This window comes from Pelobates fuscus, chromosome 13 (assembly GCF_036172605.1).
Source record: "Pelobates fuscus isolate aPelFus1 chromosome 13, aPelFus1.pri, whole genome shotgun sequence".
Lineage (NCBI taxonomy): Eukaryota > Metazoa > Chordata > Amphibia > Anura > Pelobatidae > Pelobates > Pelobates fuscus.
Window position 1 is genome coordinate 67,667,191 of NC_086329.1, and position 14,638 is coordinate 67,681,828.

Genomic DNA, 14,638 nt, shown 5'->3' on the forward strand with positions numbered 1-14,638 from the left:
GGGGGTGCTGAGGCTGAGGGTGGTGGGGAGGGTGGTGGGGCTGAGGATATTGGGGAGGGTGGGGAGGATGAGGGTGGTGGGGAGGGTGGTGGGGCTGAGGTTATTGGGGAGGGTGGGGAGGCTGAGGGTGGTGGGGGGTGCTGAGGCTGAGGGTGGTGGGGCTGAGGTTATTGGGGAGGGTGGGAAGGCTGAGGGTGGTGTGGGGTGCTGAGGCTGGTGGGGAGGGTGGTGAGGATGAGGGTGGTGGGAAGGGTGGTAGGGAGGCTGAGTCCAGACACACAGACACACACTCACACTCACACTCACAGCCTACCTGCACAGTTCCAGCTGCTCTGCCCTGCATTCCCTCGGGCTGTGACAGGCTGTTACAGCCCGAGGGAAATAATTTAAACACATAGCCAGCAGGTTGCTGGCATTTGGGGGGGGGGCACAAGGGGGGGCACAGCATAATGTGGGGGGGGGCACATTAGTGACGCCCTAGTGACGCCACTGGCAGGGTTGTGCAGGGCACACGCTGAAGGAAGGCCTGACAGAGCCGCTTGAAGGACACTGACTGTCTGCTATTAGCTTACACTGGAAACCTTTTTTCTTTGTAAAAGCACGCTAAAGAGACACCAGATATGATTGGCAACTGTCAAAGCACGCTGGCACAGGTCTGCAGAGCACACGCTGAAGTAGGCCTGACACCCAGACGCTTGCAGACAACTAACTGATCTTCTATTACAGTGGGAAAAAAAAGGATTTCTTTAAAATCTAAAGCTTAAGCTATTGTTAAAACAGATATGAGTGGTGGCACTGACTGTGCAAATGGGCAAGGCATCCAACCTGACACAGAAGCTGGCAGGCAGGCAACTGCTCTTCTATTACAGTGAAAAAAAAAATATTTATTTTAAATCTAAAGCTTAACCAATTGTTAAAACAGATATGAGTGGTGGCACTGGGCAAGTGGGCACAGTATCCAATGTGAACCTCACACAGAAGCTGGCAGGCAGGCAACTGCTCTTCTATTACAGTGAAAACAAACTATTTATTTTAAATCTAAAGCTTAACCAATTGTTAAAACAGATATGAGTGGTGGCACTGGGCAAGTGGGCACAGTATCCAATGTGAACCTCACACAGAAGGTGGCAGGCAGGCAACTGCTCTTCTATTACAGTGAAAAAAAAAATATTTATTTTAAATGTAAAGCTTAACCAATTGTTAAAACAGATATGAGTGGTGGCACTGGGCAAGTGGGCACAGTATCCAATGTGAACCTCACACAGAAGCTGGCAGGCAGGCAACTGCTCTTCTATTACAGTGGAAAAAAAATTTTGGTTGTAAAAGCACGCTATAGAGACACCAGATATGAGTGGCAACTGTCAAAGTACGCTGGCAGGGTTCAGTGGCGTCTCTAGGATTCATTTTTAGGGGGGGCACATGGTGGGCCAGAGACAAAAGTAGGGGGGCACATTTAACCCCGCCCTCGCCGCAGTTTGACCCCGCCCCTGCCGCATGTTAAGCCCCGCCCCCGACACAATGTTTTTTTTTGTTTTTTTTAATAATCCCTGGTGGAGGATTCATTATTTCCCACCAGGGATTATTAAAAAAACAAACATTTCCCTTGATATAGTACCATTGTTGCCAACATTTGAGAAATTGGGACATTCAGCGCTCCCTGTACAGTGCTGCTCTCTGTATAATACATGGCTGTGTGTATAATATCCTGGGACAGTCAGTGCTCCCTGTATAGTGTTGCTCTCTGTATAATACATGGCTGTGTGTATAATATCCTGGGACAGTCAGTGCTCCCTGTATAGTGCTGCTCTCTGTAAATACAGATCTGTTTGTGTATAATATCCCAAGACAGAGAGCAGCACTATACAGGGAACACTGATTGTCCCAGGATATTATACAGACACAGACCTGTATTATACAGAGAACAGCACTATAGTATTATACAGATAGCTGAGCATATACCCCATGTCCCAATCTCTAGACTACAAGTACCTGTCAACAGCAGCTCCCAGATGCGTGTAACAGGGCTAAAGTGTACGGCAGCTCACACAGATGATTCAGCGGTAAAGCGCACTCACTGGCAAAGCCAAACTGGAAAGCAGCCCTGGAAAAAAAATGTATGGTGAGCACACAAGCTCACTGACATGCACAAATAGGCTCACTGACAGACAAAAAACTCTCTGACTCGCACACAGGCTTACTACAGACAAACTCACTTGTATAAACACAAGGTTCACTACAAAGAAGTTCAGGGACACACACATGCTCAATAAATAGAAGCTCACTGACACACACAAGCAGTACCATCTTAACAGTGTTAAGGGCCCCCGGGCAAAGCAGTGCACTGGGGCTCTTCCTACACAAAAACTCACAGGAATAAAAATTGTAATTATTGATAGACTGCTGAGTACATACACACAGTACACAAATACGAACACCGAGAAACTTCTGAGTACACACACACAGACGTTGCTGAATGCACACAGACGTTGCTGAATGCACACAGGCTGATTTTTACACTTACACACAGACTGCTGAATCCAACACACACACAGCTGAGTCCATGCACACACACACACACACACACAGAGACATACAGACTGCTGAGTCCATACACACACAGACTGCTGAGTCCATACACACACAGACTGCTGAGTCCTAGATACAGACACACACAGACTGCTGAGTCCTAGATACAGACACACACAGACTGCTGAGTCCTAGATACAGACACACACAGACTGCTGAGTCCACACACACACACACACACACACAGACTGTTGAGTCCATACACACACACACACACACACAGACTGTTGAGTCCATACACACACACACACACACACACAGACTGCTGAGTCCATACACACACACACACACACACACACACACACAGACTGTTGAGTCCATACACACACACACACATACACACACAGACTGCTGAGTCCATACACACACACACAGACTGCTGAGTCCATACACACACACATACACAGACTGCTGAGTCCATACACACACACATACACAGACTGCTGAGTCCATACACACACACATACACAGACTGCTGAGTCCATACACACACAGACAGACTGCTAATCCATACACACACACACACGCACACAGACTGCTGAGTCCTAGATACAGACACACACAGACTGCTGAGTCCATACACACACACATACACAGACTGCTGAGTCCATACACACACACATACACAGACTGCTGAGTCCATACACACACAGACAGACTGCTGAGTCCATACACACACACACACACGCACACAGACTGCTGAGTCCTAGATACAGACACACACAGACTGCTGAGTCCATACACACAGACTGCTGAGTCCATACACACAGACACACCCACTGCTGAGTCCATACACACACACACACACAAACACACAGATACACAGACTGCTAAGTCCATACACACACACATACACAGACTGCTGAGTCCATACACACACACATACACAGACTGCTGAGTCCATACACACACACATACACAGACTGCTGAGTCCATACACACACACATACACAGACTGCTGAGTCCATACACACACAGACAGACTGCTGAGTCCATACACACACACACACACACACACACACACACACAGACTGCTGAGTCCATACACACACACACACGCACACAGACTGCTGAGTCCATACACACACACACAGACTGCTGAGTCCATACACACACACACAGACTGCTGAGTCCATACACACACACACACAGACTGCTGAGTCCACACACACACACACACACACACACACAGACTGCTGAGTCCATACACACACACACACAGACTGCTGAGTCCATACACACACACACAGACTGCTGAGTCCATGCACACACACACAGACTGCTGAGTCCATACACACACACAGACTGCAGAGTCCATACACACACACACAGACTACAGAGTCCATACACACACACACACAGACTGCAGAGTCCATACACACACACACACACACAGACTGCTGAGTCCATACACACACACAGACTGCTGAGTCCATACACACACACACACAGAGTGCTGAGTCCATACACACACAGACTGCTGAGTCCTAGATACAGACACACACAGACTGCTGAGTCCATACACACAGACTGCTGAGTCCATACACACAGACACACCCACTGCTGAGTCCATACACACACACACACACACACAGATACACAGACTGCTAAGTCCATACACACACACATACACAGACTGCTGAGTCCATACACACACACATACACAGACTGCTGAGTCCATACACACACACATACACAGACTGCTGAGTCCATACACACACACATACACAGACTGCTGAGTCCATACACACACACATACACACACACAGACTGCTGAGTCCATACACACACACACACGCACACAGACTGCTGAGTCCATACACACACACACAGACTGCTGAGTCCATACACACACACACAGACTGCTGAGTCCATACACACACACACAGACTGCTGAGTCCACACACACACACAGACTGCTGAGTCCACACACACACACACACACACACACACACAGACTGCTGAGTCCATACACACACACACACAGACTGCTGAGTACATACACACACACACAGACTGCTGAGTCCATGCACACACACACAGACTGCTGAGTCCATACACACACACAGACTGCAGAGTCCATACACACACACAGACTACAGAGTCCATACACACACACACACACACACACACACAGACTGCTGAGTACATAAACACACACACAGACTGCTGAGTCCATGCACACACACACAGACTGCTGAGTCCATACACACACACAGACTGCAGAGTCCATACACACACACAGACTACAGAGTCCATACACACACACACACAGACTGCAGAGTCCATACACACACACACACACACACACACACACAGACTGCTGAGTCCATACACACACACACACACACACACACAGACTGCTGAGTCCATACACACACACACAGACTGCTGAGTCCATACACACACACACAGACTGCTGAGTCCATACACACACACAGACTGCAGAGTCCATACACACACACACAGACTGCAGAGTCCATACACACACACACACAGACTGCAGAGTCCATACACACACAGACTGCAGAGTCCATACACACACACAGACTGCAGAGTCCATACACACACAGACTGCAGAGTCCATACACACACACAGACTGCAGAGTCCATACACACACACAGACTGCAGAGTCCATGCACACACACACAGACTGCTGAGTACATACACACACACACAGACTGCTGAGTCCATGCACACACACACAGACTGCTGAGTCCATACACACACACAGACTGCAGAGTCCATACACACACACAGACTACAGAGTCCATACACACACACACACAGACTGCAGAGTCCATACACACACACACACACACACACACACAGACTGCTGAGTCCATACACACACACACACACACACACAGACTGCTGAGTCCATACACACACACACAGACTGCTGAGTCCATACACACACACACACAGAGTGCTGAGTCCATACACACACAGACTGCTGAGTCCTAGATACAGACACACACAGACTGCTGAGTCCATACACACAGACTGCTGAGTCCATACACACAGACACACCCACTGCTGAGTCCATACACACACACACACACACACACAGATACACAGACTGCTAAGTCCATACACACACACATACACAGACTGCTGAGTCCATACACACACACATACACAGACTGCTGAGTCCATACACACACACATACACAGACTGCTGAGTCCATACACACACACATACACAGACTGCTGAGTCCATACACACACAGACAGACTGCTGAGTCCATACACACACACACACACACACACACACAGACTGCTGAGTCCATACACACACACACACGCACACAGACTGCTGAGTCCATACACACACACACAGACTGCTGAGTCCATACACACACACACAGACTGCTGAGTCCATACACACACACACAGACTGCTGAGTCCACACACACACACAGACTGCTGAGTCCACACACACACACACACACACACACACAGACTGCTGAGTCCATACACACACACACACAGACTGCTGAGTACATACACACACACACAGACTGCTGAGTCCATGCACACACACACAGACTGCTGAGTCCATACACACACACAGACTGCAGAGTCCATACACACACACAGACTACAGAGTCCATACACACACACACACACACACAGACTGCAGAGTCCATACACACACACACACACACACACACACACACAGACTGCTGAGTACATAAACACACACACAGACTGCTGAGTCCATGCACACACACACAGACTGCTGAGTCCATACACACACACAGACTGCAGAGTCCATACACACACACAGACTACAGAGTCCATACACACACACACACAGACTGCAGAGTCCATACACACACACACACACACACACACACAGACTGCTGAGTCCATACACACACACACACACAGACTGCTGAGTCCATACACACACACATACACAGACTGCTGAGTCCATACACACACAGACAGACTGCTGAGTCCATACACACACACACACACGCACACAGACTGCTGAGTCCTAGATACAGACACACACAGACTGCTGAGTCCATACACACAGACTGCTGAGTCCATACACACAGACACACCCACTGCTGAGTCCATACACACACACACACACAAACACACAGATACACAGACTGCTAAGTCCATACACACACACATACACAGACTGCTGAGTCCATACACACACACATACACAGACTGCTGAGTCCATACACACACACATACACAGACTGCTGAGTCCATACACACACACATACACAGACTGCTGAGTCCATACACACACAGACAGACTGCTGAGTCCATACACACACACACACACACACACACACACACACACAGACTGCTGAGTCCATACACACACACACACGCACACAGACTGCTGAGTCCATACACACACACACAGACTGCTGAGTCCATACACACACACACAGACTGCTGAGTCCATACACACACACACACAGACTGCTGAGTCCACACACACACACACACACACACACACAGACTGCTGAGTCCATACACACACACACACAGACTGCTGAGTCCATACACACACACACAGACTGCTGAGTCCATGCACACACACACAGACTGCTGAGTCCATACACACACACAGACTGCAGAGTCCATACACACACACACAGACTACAGAGTCCATACACACACACACACAGACTGCAGAGTCCATACACACACACACACACACAGACTGCTGAGTCCATACACACACACAGACTGCTGAGTCCATACACACACACACACAGAGTGCTGAGTCCATACACACACAGACTGCTGAGTCCTAGATACAGACACACACAGACTGCTGAGTCCATACACACAGACTGCTGAGTCCATACACACAGACACACCCACTGCTGAGTCCATACACACACACACACACACACAGATACACAGACTGCTAAGTCCATACACACACACATACACAGACTGCTGAGTCCATACACACACACATACACAGACTGCTGAGTCCATACACACACACATACACAGACTGCTGAGTCCATACACACACACATACACAGACTGCTGAGTCCATACACACACACATACACAGACTGCTGAGTCCATACACACACAGACAGACTGCTGAGTCCATACACACACACACACACACACACAGACTGCTGAGTCCATACACACACACACACGCACACAGACTGCTGAGTCCATACACACACACACAGACTGCTGAGTCCATACACACACACACAGACTGCTGAGTCCATACACACACACACAGACTGCTGAGTCCACACACACACACAGACTGCTGAGTCCACACACACACACACACACACACACACACAGACTGCTGAGTCCATACACACACACACACAGACTGCTGAGTACATACACACACACACAGACTGCTGAGTCCATGCACACACACACAGACTGCTGAGTCCATACACACACACAGACTGCAGAGTCCATACACACACACAGACTACAGAGTCCATACACACACACACACACACAGACTGCAGAGTCCATACACACACACACACACACACACACACAGACTGCTGAGTACATAAACACACACACAGACTGCTGAGTCCATGCACACACACACAGACTGCTGAGTCCATACACACACACAGACTGCAGAGTCCATACACACACACAGACTACAGAGTCCATACACACACACACACAGACTGCAGAGTCCATACACACACACACACACACACACACACACACACAGACTGCTGAGTCCATACACACACACACACACACACACACAGACTGCTGAGTCCATACACACACACACAGACTGCTGAGTCCATACACACACACACAGACTGCTGAGTCCATACACACACACAGACTGCAGAGTCCATACACACACACACAGACTGCAGAGTCCATACACACACACACACAGACTGCAGAGTCCATACACACACAGACTGCAGAGTCCATACACACACACAGACTGCAGAGTCCATACACACACAGACTGCAGAGTCCATACACACACACAGACTGCAGAGTCCATACACACACACAGACTGCAGAGTCCATGCACACACACACAGACTGCTGAGTACATACACACACACACAGACTGCTGAGTCCATGCACACACACACAGACTGCTGAGTCCATACACACACACAGACTGCAGAGTCCATACACACACACAGACTACAGAGTCCATACACACACACACACAGACTGCAGAGTCCATACACACACACACACACACACACACACACAGACTGCTGAGTCCATACACACACACACACACACACACACACAGACTGCTGAGTCCATACACACACACACAGACTGCTGAGTCCATACACACACACACACAGAGTGCTGAGTCCATACACACACAGACTGCTGAGTCCTAGATACAGACACACACAGACTGCTGAGTCCATACACACAGACTGCTGAGTCCATACACACAGACACACCCACTGCTGAGTCCATACACACACACACACACACACACAGATACACAGACTGCTAAGTCCATACACACACACATACACAGACTGCTGAGTCCATACACACACACATACACAGACTGCTGAGTCCATACACACACACATACACAGACTGCTGAGTCCATACACACACACATACACAGACTGCTGAGTCCATACACACACAGACAGACTGCTGAGTCCATACACACACACACACACACACACACAGACTGCTGAGTCCATACACACACACACACGCACACAGACTGCTGAGTCCATACACACACACACAGACTGCTGAGTCCATACACACACACACAGACTGCTGAGTCCATACACACACACACAGACTGCTGAGTCCACACACACACACAGACTGCTGAGTCCACACACACACACACACACACACACACACACAGACTGCTGAGTCCATACACACACACACACAGACTGCTGAGTACATACACACACACACAGACTGCTGAGTCCATGCACACACACACAGACTGCTGAGTCCATACACACACACAGACTGCAGAGTCCATACACACACACAGACTACAGAGTCCATACACACACACACACACACACACAGACTGCAGAGTCCATACACACACACACACACACACACACACACACACACACACAGACTGCTGAGTACATAAACACACACACAGACTGCTGAGTCCATGCACACACACACAGACTGCTGAGTCCATACACACACACAGACTGCAGAGTCCATACACACACACAGACTACAGAGTCCATACACACACACACACAGACTGCAGAGTCCATACACACACACACACACACACACACACAGACTGCTGAGTCCATACACACACACACACACACACACACACACACAGACTGCTGAGTCCATACACACACACACAGACTGCTGAAAACATACACACACACACAGACTGCTGAGTCCATACACACACACAGACTGCAGAGTCCATACACACACACACAGACTGCAGAGTCCATACACACACACACAGACTGCAGAGTCCATACACACACAGACTGCAGAGTCCATACACACACACAGACTGCAGAGTCCATACACACACAGACTGCAGAGTCCATACACACACACAGACTGCAGAGTCCATACACACACACAGACTGCAGAGTCCATGCACACACACACAGACTGCTGAGTACATACACACACACACAGACTGCTGAGTCCATGCACACACACACAGACTGCTGAGTCCATACACACACACAGACTGCAGAGTCCATACACACACACAGACTACAGAGTCCATACACACACACACACAGACTGCAGAGTCCATACACACACACACACACACACACACACAGACTGCTGAGTCCATACACACACACACACACACACACACACACACAGACTGCTGAGTCCATACACACACACACAGACTGCTGAGTCCATACACACACACACAGACTGCTGAGTCCATACACACACACACAGACTGCAGAGTCCATACACACACACAAAGACTGCAGAGTCCATACACACACACACACACACACACACACACACAGACTGCTGAGTCCATACACACACACACAGACTGCTGAGTCCATACACACACACACAGACTGCTGAGTCCATGCACACACACACAGACTGCTGAGTCCATACACACACACACAGACTACAGAGTCCATATACACACACACACAGACTGCAGAGTCCATACACACACACACACAGACTGCTGAGTCCATACACACACACACAGACTGCTGAGTCCATACACACACACACACAGAGTGCTGAGTCCATACACACACAGACTGCTGAGTCCTAGATACAGACACACACAGACTGCTGAGTCCATACACACAGACTGCTGAGTCCATACACACAGACACACCCACTGCTGAGTCCATACACACACACACACACACACAGAGAGATACACAGACTGCTAAGTCCATACACACACACATACACAGACTGCTGAGTCCATACACACACACATACACAGACTGCTGAGTCCATACACACACACATACACAGACTGCTGAGTCCATACACACACACATACACAGACTGCTGAGTCCATACACACACAGACAGACTGCTGAGTCCATACACACACACACACACACACACACACACAGACTGCTGAGTCCATACACACACACACACACGCACACAGACTGCTGAGTCCATACACACACACACAGACTGCTGAGTCCACACACACACACAGACTGCTGAGTCCACACACACACACACACACACACACACACACAGACTGCTGAGTCCATACACACACACACACAGACTGCTGAGTACATACACACACACACAGACTGCTGAGTCCATGCACACACACACAGACTGCTGAGTCCATACACACACACAGACTGCAGAGTCCATACACACACACAGACTGCAGAGTCCATACACACACACACACTGCAGAGTCCATACACACACACAGACTACAGAGTCCATACACACACACACACAGACTGCAGAGTCCATACACACACACAGACTACAGAGTCCATACACACACACACACACACAGACTGCAGAGTCCATACACACACACACACACACACAGACTGCTGAGTACATAAACACACACACAGACTGCTGAGTCCATGCACACACACACAGACTGCTGAGTCCATACACACACACAGACTGCAGAGTCCATACACACACACAGACTACAGAGTCCATACACACACACACACAGACTGCAGAGTCCATACACACACACACACACACACACACACACACACAGACTGCTGAGTCCATACACACACACACACACACACACACAGACTGCTGAGTCCATACACACACACACAGACTGCTGAGTCCATACACACACACACAGACTGCTGAGTCCATACACACACACAGACTGCAGAGTCCATACACACACACACAGACTGCAGAGTCCATACACACACACACACAGACTGCAGAGTCCATACACACACAGACTGCAGAGTCCATACACACACACAGACTGCAGAGTCCATACACACACAGACTGCAGAGTCCATACACACACACAGACTGCAGAGTCCATACACACACACAGACTGCAGAGTCCATGCACACACACACAGACTGCTGAGTACATACACACACACACAGACTGCTGAGTCCATGCACACACACACAGACTGCTGAGTCCATACACACACACAGACTGCAGAGTCCATACACACACACAGACTACAGAGTCCATACACACACACACACAGACTGCAGAGTCCATACACACACACACACACACACACACACACACAGACTGCTGAGTCCATACACACACACACACACACACAGACTGCTGAGTCCATACACACACACACAGACTGCTGAGTCCATACACACACACACACAGAGTGCTGAGTCCATACACACACAGACTGCTGAGTCCTAGATACAGACACACACAGACTGCTGAGTCCATACACACAGACTGCTGAGTCCATACACACAGACACACCCACTGCTGAGTCCATACACACACACACACACACACAGATACACAGACTGCTAAGTCCATACACACACACATACACAGACTGCTGAGTCCATACACACACACATACACAGACTGCTGAGTCCATACACACACACATACACAGACTGCTGAGTCCATACACACACACATACACAGACTGCTGAGTCCATACACACACAGACAGACTGCTGAGTCCATACACACACACACACACACACACACACACAGACTGCTGAGTCCATACACACACACACACGCACACAGACTGCTGAGTCCATACACACACACACAGACTGCTGAGTCCATACACACACACACAGACTGCTGAGTCCATACACACACACACAGACTGCTGAGTCCACACACACACACAGACTGCTGAGTCCACACACACACACACACACACACACACACACAGACTGCTGAGTCCATACACACACACACACAGACTGCTGAGTACATACACACACACACAGACTGCTGAGTCCATGCACACACACACAGACTGCTGAGTCCATACACACACACAGACTGCAGAGTCCATACACACACACAGACTACAGAGTCCATACACACACACACACACACACACAGACTGCAGAGTCCATACACACACACACACACACACACACACAGACTGCTGAGTACATAAACACACACACAGACTGCTGAGTCCATGCACACACACACAGACTGCTGAGTCCATACACACACACAGACTGCAGAGTCCATACACACACACAGACTACAGAGTCCATACACACACACACACAGACTGCAGAGTCCATACACACACACACACACACACACAGACTGCTGAGTCCATACACACACACACACACACACACACACACAGACTGCTGAGTCCATACACACACACACAGACTGCTGAAAACATACACACACACACAGACTGCTGAGTCCATACACACACACAGACTGCAGAGTCCATACACACACACACAGACTGCAGAGTCCATACACACACACACACAGACTGCAGAGTCCATACACACACAGACTGCAGAGTCCATACACACACACAGACTGCAGAGTCCATACACACACAGACTGCAGAGTCCATACACACACACAGACTGCAGAGTCCATACACACACACAGACTGCAGAGTCCATGCACACACACACAGACTGCTGAGTACATACACACACACACAGACTGCTGAGTCCATGCACACACACACAGACTGCTGAGTCCATACACACACACAGACTGCAGAGTCCATACACACACACAGACTACAGAGTCCATACACACACACACACAGACTGCAGAGTCCATACACACACACACACACACACACACACACACACACACACACACACACAGACTGCTGAGTCCATACACACACACACACACACACACACAGACTGCTGAGTCCATACACACACACACAGACTGCTGAGTCCATACACACACACACAGACTGCTGAGTCCATACACACACACACAGACTGCAGAGTCCATACACACACACAAAGACTGCAGAGTCCATACACACACACACACACACACACACACAGACTGCTGAGTCCATACACACACACACAGACTGCTGAGTCCATACACACACACACAGACTGCTGAGTCCATGCACACACACACAGACTGCTGAGTCCATACACACACACACAGACTACAGAGTCCATATACACACACACACACACAGACTGCAGAGTCCATACACACACACACACAGACTGCTGAGTCCATACACACACACACAGACTGCTGAGTCCATACACACACACACACAGAGTGCTGAGTCCATACACACACAGACTGCTGAGTCCTAGATACAGACACACACAGACTGCTGAGTCCATACACACAGACTGCTGAGTCCATACACACAGACACACCCACTGCTGAGTCCATACACACACACACACACACAGAGAGATACACAGACTGCTAAGTCCATACACACACACATACACAGACTGCTGAGTCCATACACACACACATACACAGACTGCTGAGTCCATACACACACACATACACAGACTGCTGAGTCCATACACACACACATACACAGACTGCTGAGTCCATACACACACAGACAG